The sequence below is a fragment of the Crocuta crocuta genome, unplaced genomic scaffold (genome assembly GCF_008692635.1).
Source record: "Crocuta crocuta isolate KB4526 unplaced genomic scaffold, BGI_CrCroc_1.0 scaffold24, whole genome shotgun sequence".
Classification (NCBI taxonomy): Eukaryota; Metazoa; Chordata; class Mammalia; order Carnivora; family Hyaenidae; genus Crocuta; species Crocuta crocuta.
The window spans coordinates 12,728,608-12,742,356 of NW_027530974.1; the positions used below are offsets into that span (position 1 = coordinate 12,728,608).

Here is a 13,749-nt window from a genome sequence, read left to right on the forward strand (position 1 = left end):
GAAAAAGAGGTCCAGAAAGCTAGATTTTTAGAGAGGATAAAAAAACTTGCCTGAATTATTGATTCATAGCTTTATAATGCACCCAGGATAGTAAGGACATTTATAGATTTCATGAGCTGTTTAATATCTATTTGTGGAGCACTGCCATGTGCAATCATCTTGGACTCATTATGTTTCTTCGGCTACCCAATGAGTCATAATGAGCCTCTGAAAATGTAAAATAATGGGTTGGAACTAGAGGGAATGAAGTAACAGCCAAAGTCAGATATAAAATTATTATTACATGCAGTCTGTAAGAGCGATCAAGACGGGGAAGGGATAGAGGGCCTATTATTACACGCACACGCACGCACCCAAACTTTAAAGAGAATTCCCTGTCAAGGGGGAGGTACACAAGGAGCCCTGTGAACGAGATCCTTAAAAGTGATGGATTGCAGATCTATTTTCCATTAAGATTCAAGCGAGCGGGGGCGGGGAGCTCAAATTATGGGGAAGAAATAGAAAAGGCAATGGAGACCCTTTTGAGAAGATAGAGCCCTGAACTGAAAGGATAAAAGAGACTTTATACTCCGGCACTTAAAATGAAGAGGAAGAGATCATTTCCAAACAGGCCACAAGAAATAGCTTCATTTCTCCCTATTAACCTCTGTTCCCCCAAAGAAAGCCAGTTGAAGCGATCAGGACAAAAGAATTCTGTGCGAACATAAAGAAGAATACCTTCTGTTATAGGAGCCGTATTTTGAAAAAAAAATATTAATGTAATTTTCCCTTTCACTTTGCAAGTATAGGTCCTTCTTCCTAATTGGTTTCAGGGTCATCTGCCCAGGGGTGTGTGGGTAGGTCACATGTGGTATGCAAAGAGAAAGAAAGAATTGGTATTCAGCTTTTGATATTCAAAATCGGATTTGAAGCCAGATAATAGTCTTGCAAGAAGATGGCTTTTTTTTTTCTTTTTTTTTTTTTTTTGGACCCATCTGAACTCCTTTATCTTCTACTTTGGCTTATGAAGCACCAACCAGAGGCATCCGGGATGTGAGATCTCCTGCAGGTAGAAAAGTTTTTGCCTGGGAGGTACAAGGAGGCCTTGATGCTTGCTCCTCCGTGGGAGAAGGGGATGCCACAGGGGACCTGCCCTTCCTGTCCCAGGAGTTGAGAGAGGAAGAAGGAAGAGAGTAGAGGGGAGGGTTTGATTTAGGAATGTCCAAAAGGAATTGGTGGAAACTCCATGGGCACTAGGACAGAATAGAGGAGTCTGGCATTGTTAAAGCAGACAGAGTGGGGTTGAAGACAGGGTTTGGGGAATTCTGGTAGCTTTGGTCAGCTCCTGCATGATGGGGAGAGGCAGAATATACACATGGACAATGGCCAGACCATGCTTAAAAATAGAACACTGACCCCAAATCTGCAGCAATCTGCCCAGAAAACCCATCCCTTATCTACAGTAATCAGCCCAGGAAGGCAACCTGCTGTGAGTCCGTCTTGTAGGAAGCCATTGCTGTCCCAGGAGTTGAGAGAGGAAGAAGGAAGAGAGTAGAGGGGAGGGTTTGATTTAGGAATGTCCAAAAGGAATTGGTGGAAACTCCATGGGCACTAGGACAGAATAGAGGAGTCTGGCATTGTTAAAGCAGACAGAGTGGGGTTGAAGACAGGGTCTAGTGCACTTCTGGTAGCTTTGGTCAGCTCCTGCATGATGGGGAGAGGCAGAATATACACATGGACAATGGCCAGACCATGCTTAAAAATAGAACACTGACCCCAAATCTGCAGCAATCTGCCCAGAAAACCCATCCCTTATCTACAGTAGTCAGCCCAGGAAGGCAACCTGCTGTGAGTCCGTCTTGTAGGAAGCCATTGCTGTCCCTACTGATAATCCAGGAAGCTGAACAACTCCTGTAACGATTGGTCCCGAATAGCCAGAACTTGATTAATTACTGACAGCTTCCCTAATTCTCATCCCTGCTTCCAACTTAGAACCAAGCAGAGAAAGTGAAGTATGCCCCCTTGGCAATCACATGGGATACCTGCACTAGTTAGCTCGCCTACAGCTTCTCCATGCCAACAGCCTCCAATCAGGGCAGAGGTGAAGCCTTCTCTTTTTCCCACAATAAAGCGTTCCCACCCCTCTGCCTGCCTTCCAGTCTGCCAAAACGCAAGTGACAATGGTTGACTCCCATGCTACAGCAAGCTCAGAATAAATAGTCTCTGCTTTTCTCATTTTGGTCGTCTTTGTTTGGACAGTAGAGAAGCTTGGAATGGAGCCAGTTGGTCTAAGCTGAGGACCCCTATGGCAGGGCAGTGCTTTGGCTTGAATGTTTGTGTCTGCGAAAATCCACATGTTGACATCCTAATGCCCAATGTGATAGTATTAGAAGGTAGCACCTTTGGTAGGTGCTTTGTTCATGAGAGTGAAACGATTATAAATGGGATCGATTTGTGCGTTTATAAAAAAGACCCCACAAAGACTCCTTGCCCCTTCTACCATGTGAAGACACAGCAAGAAGTCAGCAGTCTGCAATCCAAGGAAGGGTTTTCACCAGAATCCAACCACGCTTACACCCTGATCTTGGACTTCATTTTCCACAATGGTGAGAAATGAATTTCTGTTGTTTAGAAGGCACCCCGCCTGTGATATTTGTTATGCATCCCAGACAGACTGACACACAGGATATAGCCCACCTACCCTGGGGAATTGAATCAAAATTAAATTATATTTAATAGATACTAAATGTAAGTGTTACAAATGACTAGTGCCATTGAAGATCAGTTGACCCAGAGAGAACTCCTAGTCCTGAGCCAAGTGAAGATCATCAACCTTAGTTGTACCATCCAACAGTGTAGGTAGCAAGCAGGTGGCCAAGAACCATTGTTCTGAAGACCACAAGAACCAGAAAACCATGAGCTGTCCTTTTCCTCCTCTGCCAAGAAGATACACAAGTCACATCTCTATCTTTATACACCTAGACGTATAATCTTGAGAAGGAGCTGGAGACAGAAGTCAGAGAAACTGCCGAGATTAGGCATTTTTACTTAGAGAGGCTAAGTATCAGCTAAGGGGACTGCTTTGCTGACTTTGTTATTATTTCCCTGCTAACCAGCTCACCCTGAAGAGCAGATCAACTATAGGCAAAATATTAAAACCATATTTCCTCTGCATGCTTAAATTGTAGTATAAACAAATTTTTCAAACTCATAAGAACCCAAACTAACACATTTTCCCATTCGTGTGCTACACAATTCTGCTACACAATTCTGGGATAAAGCATAATTTCCTGGTTTTTAACTGAAGAGTGCTGGGCCCAGGCAAAAATAACTTAAGTTACTTGTTCCAGCAAATACTCACTCCTGGAAAATTAGCCTGTGAAACTACTCAAATAGCTAACTTGTCAAGATTTAAATTGGAGTGTCTATGATTTGGAGGTGCTTTTTTTTGTGAAAGTTTATAGAGTTGTACTCTTACAACCTGTGAACTTCTCAGTATGGTTTTTTGGGGTTTGTTTTTTTTTTTTTTGATACAAAGATTTTTAAAAGTGAACAGTTTCATCTCCTCATATTTGTGTTTCCTGTTGTGGAGCTATTGAAGTAGAGCCCAGATGACATCTTCTCTGGGAAACCATGGGAGAGTCACACTTAGCACAGAAAGCTGGACAGCATTTCAGTTTCTTTGGACTTTATGATTCTATTTTCTGGTTCTTCCTAAGATAGGGAATTAGCACAGTGTGCATTCTCCTGCCACTGAAATCAGTCCTCAAGAAACAGCAGACACAAGAGAGAAAGATGGATTCCAGGAAAACTGAGGACAATAACTGTGCAAAACCCTGAGTTGTCATTGGGTGACAGAAGATTATCTTCTGGTGTGAATGTAAGAGATAGATGGCCGAGTTCTGGGAGCTGGGAAGTGAGTAGAAGTGTCGGTGGGAGAAGAGGTTGGAAATCTTTGTAAATTTTGTTCTGGTCTTCCCACCCCTATGCCCATTGCCTGAGGACAATCCTGATGACCCCAATGTCACAGCAAAGGCTCAGCACCAGTGTTCACATGTCTAAGGGCTTAGGGGTGTGAACAGCGCTAATATCTTGGCAGAAGAAATTCTACCCTAATTGAAGGTGGAGTTAGGTATGAGCAGCTTCCTTGAGGCTTGTGGGTAACGAGCCTGGAGAATGCCACCTCCACATACAGGTTCACTATAAGGCATTAAAGTTAAGCCTAACCAGAGAGGTTTCTGGTGGAAAGATGGACAGTAGTCCTAGGGCAATTGGGGCTCTCACTCGGGACTCATGCCCTGTCTCCTTCCTAAACTCACCACTCACCACTCCTTTTTAAGACACAGCCCCCCAAAACTGTAGCAGGCATCCCCAAGGGACTGTGAGCTTGCCCAAGTGCATCTAGACCTTTGAGGACCACTATGGCCAAAAAGAGCTATAACATGTATGACAAATAGCACCCAATGCAGAAGGATCGGAAGACTTGGGGTTTAAACTGATTATGATACATATAAGTGAAGAAACAGGGAAGATATTTTCAATATAAAATCCTGTTAAGATAAATAAGGAAGGTGAAGCACTAGGTATGGAAAGACCATGGGTTCAAACGTGCCATTGACTTAAGTGCTCCACACAAGGGACTCATTTACTTATTTATTTCTCACAATTGGGAGAGGTGCTATTATTAAACCCCTTTTTCAGATGAGGAATTTGAGGCACAGAGAGGGTTAGTGACTTGCTTATGATTACAAGCAGAGCTGGAATCGAACCCAGTCTACCCCTAAGTCCAGCCTCAACCATACCCCACTCTCATGCTCGACACAAAGTTCCTGTGGAAGAAAAATGGTGACATGGATACAGTTGAAGAAGGCATATATGGTTGGCTAAGGAACTCTTCTTGAAAGCACGAGGAATATATAAAGTGATAGAAAATGTAAAAGGAAAGCTAAGAAGTACAGAACATAAAGTTGACGTGTTAACATTCAGATTGTAAGAGACCTGGAAAGACAGAAAAAGATGGAAAATAGGAGAATTGTATGATTCTAAGCCAAATTGCTTAAGTGATGTCCTTATGCCACTCTTGACAAGAGGAAGTGAGATTCAGCACCTACATTATCTACCTGTCCTGTTCTTGCCAGTGGTGGGAATTTATCCACAAAATCATGGCACTTGAAGTCATAATCCCCATTGACTTTTGCCTTAGGAAACTGTCTTGTCAAGGTAAATGGCCAATTCCAGCACGTTGGGTTTGTAATAGGGCACACTAAGGTGGAGGAAACACAGTCACACAAAGGTTTCGGAGCAGAGAAGGACACTGGCCTCTGTCCAGTGTCTGGCCAGGACTGTGGAAGGGACTAAAGGCAAAGTGCATCCTACAGATCAGGCGTCAAAAGACTCAGATCACAGACCACGCCCAGCCTGCCACCTGTTGTAAACCACCTTTTAGTGGAATACGACCGTTTTCAACCATTCTCCACTTGCCTGTAGCCAATTTTGCCCTACACGGCAGAGCTGAGTAGTGGCGATAGAGCCCGAATGGCTCACAGAGACAACAAATTAGTTGTTATCTGGCCCCTTGCAGAAAAAGTTTGCTGACCCCTGAGCTAGGTTAGTGCTTCTTAATCCCAATTTGTCCCTCAATCCCTTCATCCTACCATGTCTATACATGAGTCCTCCATTCCCCTCTCACCTGACCCCTTCCCACCTATCCCTGGGTCAAGGAACTGAGATTCACCCACCAGTGGGATCCCAGTGGGCAGTTCAGCTGGTCTGTTTGCACCTGAGCAATTAAAAAGGCGGTTTTATTCCTTGGTGTTCTCAAGGCGCTGCCCATCTATAAATTCAGGCAGGGCTCAGCTGCGTTGATGGTGGGTGGAGTGAAGGAAGAAAAGCCATAAACAACCAGAGGGTAGTTCGCTCAGCCACAAGCAGTGCTCAGTAGCTCACTTAATTTACACAAAGAAGAGAGAGAGAATTTGACCTACTGCTCAAGAGGGAAAAAATACAGCTGCGTCTGGGAGGGGAAGAAGGGCTCTCTTTTGGACCGTCTGCTGTTGGCATTGCAGCCAAGGCCTCTGCCTGGACCTCCACGCCCCTGCTGAGATGAGATGACATTTCACAATGAGAAAAGAGGAGGTGGCTCCCTCCTACTGAGGTTCCTGACTTGACTGGAGTGTTTTGCTTTGCTGACACACGTTTTCTTTCTCTTCTCAAGTTAGCTGAGCACACAAATCACCCTGCGCTTATTTGCACAGTCCATATGTGAGATAAAGGCGAGACAGTTTGACTGAGGGCAGCAGGAGGGGGTGAAGAGAAGGAAGAAATGCAGAGGCTGGGGGCTGGGCCAAGCTGAGCCTTCCTCAGATTAGGTCACTGTTTATAGAAAGAGTTAAAATTAAACCAAGGGCTATTTTCCAAGCTCTCTGACATTGGACATGGCTCCGTACAACATCCCTGGAATGCAGCACAATAAACATCATAGGGCGCATTACACGATGTCAAGAGAAACATGAATCACAAAATCATATTGAGGGAAAGGCCATGAATTCCAGACTCCGCAAAATTATCCTGGAGATGGACAGCATACTTGCTCTCTCTGGCTCTTTCTTCCTTCTGAGTTTTCCTGCTGGCTTTTCCTGTCTTTCTAATCCCCACATTTTTAGCCATAGGCGACCACGTTACCTGTGAACTACATACACAGGAGTCTCCGATCCCATCGGGCCAACAGCATAAGCTCAAGGCCTGTCTCCTCTACAAAGCCTTGCCCTTCCTCTGTACCCTCCAACAACCTGTTACTCCCTAGCATTACCTCAGTGACTCACCGTGACCCTATAAGGTGCATATTGTTATCACCAATTTACTGATGGGAAACAGAGAGGTTCAGGGACTTGCCTATGGTCATAGAGTGCGTGAGCTGCAGAGAGCACTCCAAGCCAGGTCTCCTGCAAGCCCCCCACCACACCGGAAGCTATCCTTCTGACCTCCCCTGGGCTCCACGCACCTCCATGTGTTTGACCAACTAAATGCCAACTTGAATGGTTGTCCCCTCTGAGCAAGGGATCCCAGTCATTCTCCTCAATGGCTCCCTGGACACAGCACAGTGCCTGCCACATCATGGGCATCCAATACATCGTGTTTGGTGAAGGTCTTGATATCGGCCTATTAGCTGTCCATTTGACTTATTTCCTGGGGCTCCCAAAGCTCTTTGAAAGGCTTGTAGTTTTTCTTTAACATAGGATCAACACAATAACCTCCACCTCTGCCTCCAAGGGATTTAGAAAGAAATAAAATGCCCGAGTATGAGATGAACCCATCCAGTCCACCAAGCATCATTCTTTCTATGGCTTCCCTGCTGTCAAAATGTATCCTTTTATGCTTGGGCATTGTTGACTCCATTGCTGACATCCTGCCTCACTCAGCGGCTCCATCTGGTAGTCAGATTCCTCCTCCCTGTTTGAATTCTATATCTATGTGTTTAAATAAGCCAGAAAACACTCACTTCGCCAGCTCCAAATTAGTTCTTCCTTTCATGCCTTCTCTGCTTCCTGGCTCAGTGCCAGGATCTCCCTCCATTAGAATTAGGAAGTAGCGCTCAGAGTCAGATGTCTTCACCTAGTTAGCGCCTCTCTTCTGGGACAGTGTCTCTTACGGGTCTCCCACACATGTCAGGCTTCTCGCCCAGTAATTCCCAGGGTGTTAGTGTCAGGGGCAGGGACGGGGATGTGTGAGCCTGAGCCCTGACTCTCAGCACAGGGTGTTGGGGAGCGCATGGGGAGGGCGCGCTGTATTGTCACAGGAGCCGCTCTGTCACGGTGATTGAAGGAAACAGTTTCTTGGCCACACGTCCAGGATGTGCTTTAAGGAAGCCAGGAAGGATTGTTCATATCTTGTGAGGAGCTGTGTTTGGAATCTTGAAATAAATAACAAAAGCTTGTAGCCTCTTCTTGTCTCCAGTTTCGTGGGATTTTTTTTTTTAATTTTTTACTTTTTAACCTGAATTTTATAAAGCTACCTGGAATCAAATTATCCCAAGTCAGGGTTCCAGAGAAGTCACTAGCCAGCAAAATCCTTCCCTCAGGATTGCCTCTCCTCCCTTCCTTTCCACCCTCCCTACACTCTTTGGACTGACCTTCAGGCACTTTCCACACCACACTGGGATTATTGGCTTCCTTGTGTCTCCCTCCCTCCCTATCCCCTCTTTTCACACAGACGCTGGCTTGTAATAGAAGGTCAACAACATTTCGTGGCATTGCTAGTTTTTCTCAGACTCCAACAAAGGACTGTCGTAAAAATATCACAAAAGCGGAAATGACCCAAGGGAAATCTCATGTGATTATTGAATTATTTTTTAGATTTTAGAACACAGACACTGCTTTTTAAAATAGCCTGTATCCCTCCTGTTTTCAGTTGCCTATTACTTTGTAACAACCACCCCCTGCGGTTTCTTAGGAGTCTGCAGTTGATAGGGGTCAGTTCCCCATTCTTCAGCACCCAAGTACAGTAGCTGAGGTTACTCATGGGACTCCATTCACCTGGGAGCTGAAGCTGGAAATTTCAGGATGGCCTCTTTCCCCCTGGGATCTTTCTCCTTTGGGATGCTCATCATTAGTTGATTTAGCCCAAGGCTTTTTACAGCATGGTAGATGGGTTTGAAGAGGAAGCATCTCAAGAGGACAAGCCCCAACATGCAAGTGCTAAGCAGGTCTTTTCCATCACATTTGCTGCGGTTCTACTTTGGCCAAAGCAAGTCACGTGGCCAAGTCCAGAACCACTGTGGAAAGGACCATAGGAGGGCATGTAGACTTCTACCACGCCTCCCATCCTTCTTGACTATTCCCTGTCTCATATGCTGATGGTTCAATGCACCTTGTAGATCGACTCCCTGACCCTGAGTTGATCAACAACACGTATCGAGTCCTTGCCTCAAGAACTATATATTTCAGGGGCACCTGGGTGGCTCAGTCAGTTAAGCGTCCGACGTTGGCTCAGGTCCTGATCTCATGGCTCGTGGGTTTGAGCCCCACATCAAGCTCTGTGTTGACAGGGTGGAGCCTGAATCTTGCTTTGGATTCCATGTCTCCCTCTCTCTCTCTGCGTCATCCCTGCTCATGTTCTATCTCTCTCTGTCTCTCAAAAATAAATAGTGAAAAATTTTTCAAGAAAAGAACTATATATTTTATTTGAGGACCTACATGATATGTCTCTGAAAATATTTTAAGCCATCTACCAGTGTTATTAGTGCATAATAAAACTATTTATTGGAAAAGCCACTGAAGTCAGCACAGTAAAATATTTAATTATTAGAGTTAATATGTGATCCAGATTAACAGTTTTTTGTATGTGTGTGTCTAGAGATGCTTGCTTCCTTTGGATGCCGATTCTAAAGATGAGGACCCTTGTCATTCTCTTCAAAAAGAAAATGTCCCATGAGTAAAACATAGTTGTCACACTTCATCGTGATTATCACAATCTATATACTAGTTTTGCTTATCATGTAGCAACCTTGCTCTTCATCACTCACCTAAATGATCATCCAGAGCTACCCTGAGGGAGATGAGTGACAGGTAACATCACCTAAGACAGTATTTTCATGGTTTGGCCCTTAACCAGAAACACCTCAGAAGGTGTTAGAAATGCTGACTCTCAGTGCTCACCCAGACCTACTGAATAAGAAGCTCTGGAGGCAGGGCCTGGCAATCTATTTTAACAGTCCTCAGTGATTCGAATGCACACACTGTTTTAAGGACCAAAATGTCAGGCTGTGGGTTTTAATGTGGTAATGCTATCGAATGACAATCTGTGTGTCCCCAACGTTCATGTGTTGAAGCCTAATCCCCAGAAAGATGGTATTTGAAGGTGGGGCCTTTAGGAGGTGATTAGGTCCAAAGGGTGGAACCCTCACGAATGGGATTCAGGTCCTTATAAAAGAGACCCTAGAGAACTCCCCTGTCCCTTGCACAATGTGAGGTTACAGTGACAAGACCTATGAACCAGGAAGCAGGTTCTCCACCAGACACTAAATCTGCCAACACCTTAATCTTGAACTTTCCAGCCTCCTGAACTGAGAGAAGTCTATGGTATTCTGTTACAGCAGCCCAAATGGGCTGAGCCAGGTGACTTAGCTATAGCCAGTAGTTTTAATTACAGGAGTCGCCCCCCCGTCCATGGGGGATGCATCCCAAGATCCCCAGTGGATGCCTAGAACAATAGAGAGTACCAAACCCTCCATATATCATGTTTTGTTTTGCTATGCATACATACCTACAATGGGGGTTAATTTATAAATTATGCATAGTAAGAGATCGACAAAAATGACCCTTAATAAAATAGAATGATTGTAACCAGATACTGCCATAACAAAGGTTATGTGAATGTGGTCTTTATCTCGTGCATGCAAAGTGTCTTATTGTACTATACTCACCCTTCCTTTTGTGATGATATGAGATGATAAAATGCCTACGTGCTAAGACGGAATGACACAGGCATTGTGACAAAGTGTTAGGCTACTCTTGACCTTCTGACCATACATTGGAAGGAAGATCATCTGCTTTTGGGCAGCGGTTGACCTCTGGTATCTGAAACCACAGATAAGGTGGGGGCTACTGTGTAGGATGACTATCACGGACCTACCCTCTTGTGAGTGTGCACATGCATTACCTACCCTAATAAGCAATGGTGGATTAAATCATATGCTTTGGGTAAAATCATGCACTTTTTCAGAGAGAAGAAAATTCTCCAGAGAATACTGGGTAGACTTGGCGTGTTATGTGTACTAATTTAGACATACCTATCAAAGAGGGTTTTTTATTCCTCTTGTATAAAAATTTCAAATAGAGGCTCAGAATTTCAGGTTCAAGTAACTGCTGAAGGAACTCTTTGGTGGAGTATCTATTTTCTTTTCATTTCTCTGCTACATCCCAGGCAAGAATGGTAGATGAGAAATCTGAAAAACGAGTCAGAAACTAATCACACTTCTTTGAAAAAAAGTTTATCCCCAGACCCAAGATGAATATTGTAAAGAATTTCATCTTTCCAGAATTGTCAAGCCATCTGGCAAAAGAGCTGACTGATACAATTTCTATTTTATTGACCAGATTCTCATATCCATTTCCTCTTGTCCTCATAAATGTAAATATTTTCCAGTTAAATTTGGGGGCTTGGCAGTAGTAGTGTGGGTGGTTCCTCACTGAAAGGCTGCTGATGTTTTTGCCTTTTGAAATGAAATGAAGGCGATTTAGAATTATGAATTAAAAGCCTTCCACATTCACATCTTTGATTCAACAATAGCATATGTAGGAATTTCTGTCAATAAATAATTGAGAGTGTGTGCAAAAAAATAGTCATAAAGTATTCATTTCATCATAATTTCTAAGAGGAATAAACCAAGAACAACCTAAATATTCAACAATAGAAGATTGTCTTTAAAAATATGTATGTGGGGTGCCTGGGTGGCCCAGTTGCTTAAGCATCAGACTCTTGATTTGGCCCAGATCATGATCTCACGGCTTCGGGTATTTGAGCCCCACATCTGGCCCTGCACTGACATCGCAGAGCCTGCTTGGGATTCTCTCTCTCTCTCTCTCTCTCTCTCTCTGCCCCTCCCCCACTCACGCTGTCTCTGTCTCAAAATAAATCAATAAATTTTAAAAAATGAAAGTATGTATGTGCATCTATACAACTGAATAGCTACAGCCATTAAGATGATTGATGTGGATTATAGAAGAATGTTAACTGACATGGAAATATTATTAACAGGAAAAACCAGAATGTTTATATTATAATATGTATATATTATATATGTTATATATAATATATATATACATACATGTATGTATATACATAGACACTATACACACTATTTTGAAATCTGGTTTCAAAATATATATGTGTATCTCTCTCTCTCTCTCTCTCTCTGCTTCGGATTCTGTCTCTGTCTCTCTCTCTCTCAAAAATAAACATAAAAAATGTTTTAAAAAAGAAAGAAAAAAGAGGAAACCGTATGTACAATATACTTTCTACAAATGTGTAATTCCCACATGCACTTTTGGTTTTAAGATGTCATCATTTGTAGATCACAACATTAGCATAATAAAAGCGTTTTTGGAGAGGAGATGCAGCTATAGTATGTGTGTCCACAGATTCAACCTGATTTCAGAAATACCAAACTTTGAAATATTTGCATTGTATAAACTAGGAAATGTGTACATAAGCATGTATACATAAGCATGAAAAAAAGTCTGGAAGATACTCATAGTTAGTATTTTGGTGATTGAATCATGGGTATTTTTTATCATCCCATTTTTCACATACGTATTCTGTAGACGGTGCTATCTTTGTAAGAGTAATTCTGTATCTAATTTTTTTAAAATGCTTTTTCTAGAATGATTTTTTGGATCCCACAGTTTCACAACTTCTCCCACAACAAACACCATACACTCCCACTCTGGAAATAATGCCAGAGAATTAAAGTCAGTGTGAAAAGACCCCTCTGCGTTCAGCCAGGGTGAGGGGACTCACCTTCACGAGGCTCATTTTTGCTTCATACAACTTCCCTGCACCCGGTATCCACATCAGTATTTACACACTTCATCATTCCTTGGGTTATTTATTTTCCTTGGTCCGTTTTGCACAGTGACTAAGTTTTGCAGCATGGAAGTTGACAGAATTTGTCGCTGGTATCAATCTTTATTAAGTTTACTGCTGAAGGCTCAGAAAATGGCGGTTCCGGAGAGCAGCATCCGGCGATAAAGAAAAGCTACGCTTCCCTTTTAAAAGAAGTGTTTGTCATTGTTACTCAGAACCTTGATTTACCAATGTTTACACTTCCCTGTGATGGGTTTTTTTTTTAGCTGTTATGCAAACAAAACCCTCAGCCCTGCTCAGTAGCCATCACCACCCTGAGATAGAGTAGGGACATTCCTCAGGGTCCCTCACCATCCTCCAGCCTGAACACTGAGTCCCAGGGGCTTCCTTGGGTCCCACAACCAACCTCTCACAAAGAGCCAGGTTCTGTTGAGAAATATTCACACTAGGATCTCCTTCTGGTACTTCTGAAATTGTAGACACCAATGTAGGAAGGTGGTTCATTTTGTCTTGGGTGGTGTGTGTGTAAAGAGCAAAGGCTCTAGAAAGAACCCCACTACGTGCCTCTCCGACTTGCTAGCTGTGATCGTTGACAGATTGCTCAACTGCTCTGTGCCTCACCAGTCACGTAGGATGGATAGTATTGCCACTCTGTCTTACTTTAGATGTTGTAACAAAACACTGCAGATTAAGTGGCTTATTTCTCAAGGTTCTGGAGGCTAGAGGTCCATGACCAGGATGCCAGCATGGCTGGATTCTCGGGAGAGCTTCTTTCTTCCTGGTGTGCCTCCGGCTGCCTTCTTATTGACCTCATGTAGCAGAAAGCAGAGAGGACACAAGCTGTCACTTCCAAAAGGACACTAATCCCATCACAAGGGCTCCACCCTCATGACCTAATCATCTCCCAAAGGCTCCCACCTCCTAATGCCAACCCATGGAGGGGTTAGAGTTTCAAAATATAGAACAAACATCTGGCACATAACACTACCTCATGTGATTGCTACGTTAGCAAATATGTTAATACGTTTCAAGGACTTAGAATAGTCGCCTAGAGCGTAGTTGCACACAACGAAAATTAGTTTGGACTACTATAACTTGGAACAGGCTCCCATAAAGGCAGAAATTCTCCTGGTGACTTCCTTTTCACCTTCCACTGGGAAGATCTGCACTGAGGGTAGCAGCTCTCTC

At 43.5% G+C, this 13,749-nt stretch overlaps 1 long non-coding RNA gene across 1 annotated transcript; it reads right to left on the minus strand.

Moving 5' to 3' along the window:
- Positions 1-10,782: 10,782 nt before the first annotated feature.
- On the minus strand, positions 10,783-13,364 carry LOC144236394 (uncharacterized). Its single transcript, XR_013336519.1, has 3 exons — positions 12,968-13,364; positions 12,496-12,743; positions 10,783-10,921 (listed from the first exon to the last, which is right to left on the minus strand). It is a non-coding gene; the product is annotated as an uncharacterized LOC144236394 (long non-coding RNA).
- Between the last annotated feature and the right edge of the window lie 385 nt (positions 13,365-13,749).